The sequence below is a fragment of the Penaeus chinensis genome, chromosome 39, assembly GCF_019202785.1.
Source record: "Penaeus chinensis breed Huanghai No. 1 chromosome 39, ASM1920278v2, whole genome shotgun sequence".
Classification (NCBI taxonomy): domain Eukaryota; kingdom Metazoa; phylum Arthropoda; class Malacostraca; order Decapoda; family Penaeidae; genus Penaeus; species Penaeus chinensis.
In genome coordinates this window covers 4,332,325-4,334,824 of record NC_061857.1, presented here as the reverse complement: position 1 = coordinate 4,334,824, position 2,500 = coordinate 4,332,325, and the positions used below count along the sequence as shown (strand labels likewise).

The 2,500-nt window shown below is 34.7% G+C and overlaps 1 long non-coding RNA gene across 4 annotated transcripts in view; it reads left to right on the top strand.

Annotated features, from left to right (window-relative positions):
- Positions 1-2,485, top strand: part of LOC125046760 — an 8,005-nt gene extending 5,520 nt beyond the window's left edge. For 2 of the 4 annotated variants that reach the window (XR_007116669.1, XR_007116670.1), the window contains exons 2-4: positions 167-489; positions 1,036-1,224; positions 2,354-2,485. This is a non-coding gene — a long non-coding RNA (uncharacterized LOC125046760). Of the gene's footprint in view, positions 1-124; positions 490-1,035; positions 1,225-2,353 lie in introns of all 4 variants that reach the window. The other 2 variants (XR_007116668.1, XR_007116671.1) reach the window with 1 other exon arrangement.
- Positions 2,486-2,500: the final 15 nt, after the last annotated feature.

Below are 2,500 nucleotides of genomic sequence, written 5' to 3'. Positions count from 1 at the left end.
TTTCATTATTTTTGGTAATTAATCTCCCTCTTAGTCATCCATCTCATTTAAATCCTTCTTATTGTTTTATTATCATTATGATGACAATTATTATTATTATCATTAATATTATTATTACTTTTAGCATCATTCATGAAAAATCGTTGACAATTGTTCTCCACTTTAGAAAAGTAAGAAAATGTGCAACCAACCAACTTAAAAAAAATAAACAAAAGAAAAATGTCGATGAATGGATAAGAAGACAAATCACCAATAAACGAAAGAGTAAACAAAGTCATTTCTAAAAAAAAGAACTTATGTCTATGAAACTTCGAAAATTCAACCCTGTCAACGGTTCATTGGCCGAGCGTCAGCCAATCATGATGACGCCCGTGGAACTTCCTATGAAAACTACAATGACGTCACGACTCCCGGCGACCAATCACCAGCCAGGAGCGACAATGCGATAACACTGCCGACCAGTTACAACACGATACAGGTGTCCCCCTTGTGAGTACGAATTTCTCAAGATTTTTGTGCTTTTAGGTAATTTTGTGAGAGCATTGCCTTTGGTGGATTAAATATCAGCATATATTGGACATGCAGACGCACAAATGCATATGCAAACACAAAAACATTACACACACACACACACACACACACACACACACATCTATCATTCTATCTATTAACTCATCTATCTTTCTATATATCTGCTTGTCTACTTACCTCCCCTTCTTCCCATCTATCCTATCTATCTACCTATCTCTTTACCTACTAACCAACCTACCTACTAACAAACCAAAATACCCCCATCTACCTACCAACCTGCCTACCCACTTACCTACCTACCTACTTCCCCATCTATCCATCTACCCATCTATCTACCTACAACCTGCCTATCCACTTACCTACCTACCAACCTACCTACCTCCCCATCTATCCATCTACCCATCCATCTACTTACAACTCCCACCCACCCCCCTTTCCCTTCCCCCTGCCCCTTTCCCTTCCCCCTGCCCCTTTCCCTTCCCCCTGCCCCTCCCTTCCCTCCAGACCCGTGGCCTCCCTCCGAGACAATGACGGAGGTTACATCGGTCCCGCTGCCATCCCTCCCCCGCCCACCCAGGACCCGCCCCTCCCCCACGCCCACGAGAGCCCCCGAGGCCAAGTGCGACGCCCACAGAACGGGGAGGTCGGTCGAGGGCGCGAGGAAGCGGCGGCGGAGGAACGCAGCGGAGGCGGGTGAGGACATTTTTTAGGATTATTATTGTTTTTTTAATTATTATTATTAGTATTGTTATTTTTAGTGTGTTTTAGAACATACATACATACATATATACATACATGCATACATATATACATACATACATACATACATGCATACATACATACATACATACATACATGCATACATACATGCATACATACATACATACATACATACATACATACATACATACATACATACATACATACATACATACATAGATACATACATACATACATACATACATACATACATACATACATACATATATACATATATGTATATATATGCATATATATATGTATATATATACATACATCGCGTTCTATTCTTTCTTATATTTTGAAAAAAAAAATCTTATTTATGTTGTTTATCCTGTTTTTCTTTTTCTTTTTCTTTTTTTCTATTTTGATATAATTATTAATATCTTCGTATCTTATCGTCACGAAAAAGGATAATAACAATAAAGTAAAATAATAATTATTGTCTTTTCTTGTTTTCATATCGTTTTATTGCATTTTATTTACCCATTAATTTCTTTACTTTGATATAATCTATATTCCTTTAATTTCTTTATTTGTATTTACGACAATCATAAAAAAAAAAAATTCATTTTGATAGAACTTTCATTCCTCAAAAGATAGATGGAAATATAAGCAAATAAATAAGCAAGTAGATAGGAATAAATATAGATAAGTAAATAAGCAAATCAATAAGAATAAAGATATATGAATAAATAAATAAATAGATAAGTAAACGAATGAATAAGAAAAAGATGGATAGATAAATAAATTAACGAATGAATAAGAATAAAGATACAAAAATAGATAAATAAGTAAGAATAAAGATACAAAAATAGATAAATAAGTAAGAATAAAGATATATAAATAAGTAAATAAATGAACGAATGAATAAGAATAAAGATAAGAAATAAATAATAAATAAGAATAAAGATAAGAAATAAATAATAAATAAGAATAAAGATAAATCAACAAACAAATAAACAAATAAACAAAAATAAAAATGGACAATTAAACAAATTAAAAAAAGAACAAAAAATGAAAGGAATCCTCCTGTGAATTTCCTTTTCGAATTCCCACGCAGACGGAGAGGATTCCTGAGACGATTCCTAGCAGTGATCGTGGTCGTCCTCGCCGGGGTCTTGGTCTGCCTGGGGCTAGTCATACACGGTGAGTGCACGAGAGTCAGAGTCAGAGTCGTTCGGTTTATTTCGCCAAGCACAATAGTCAG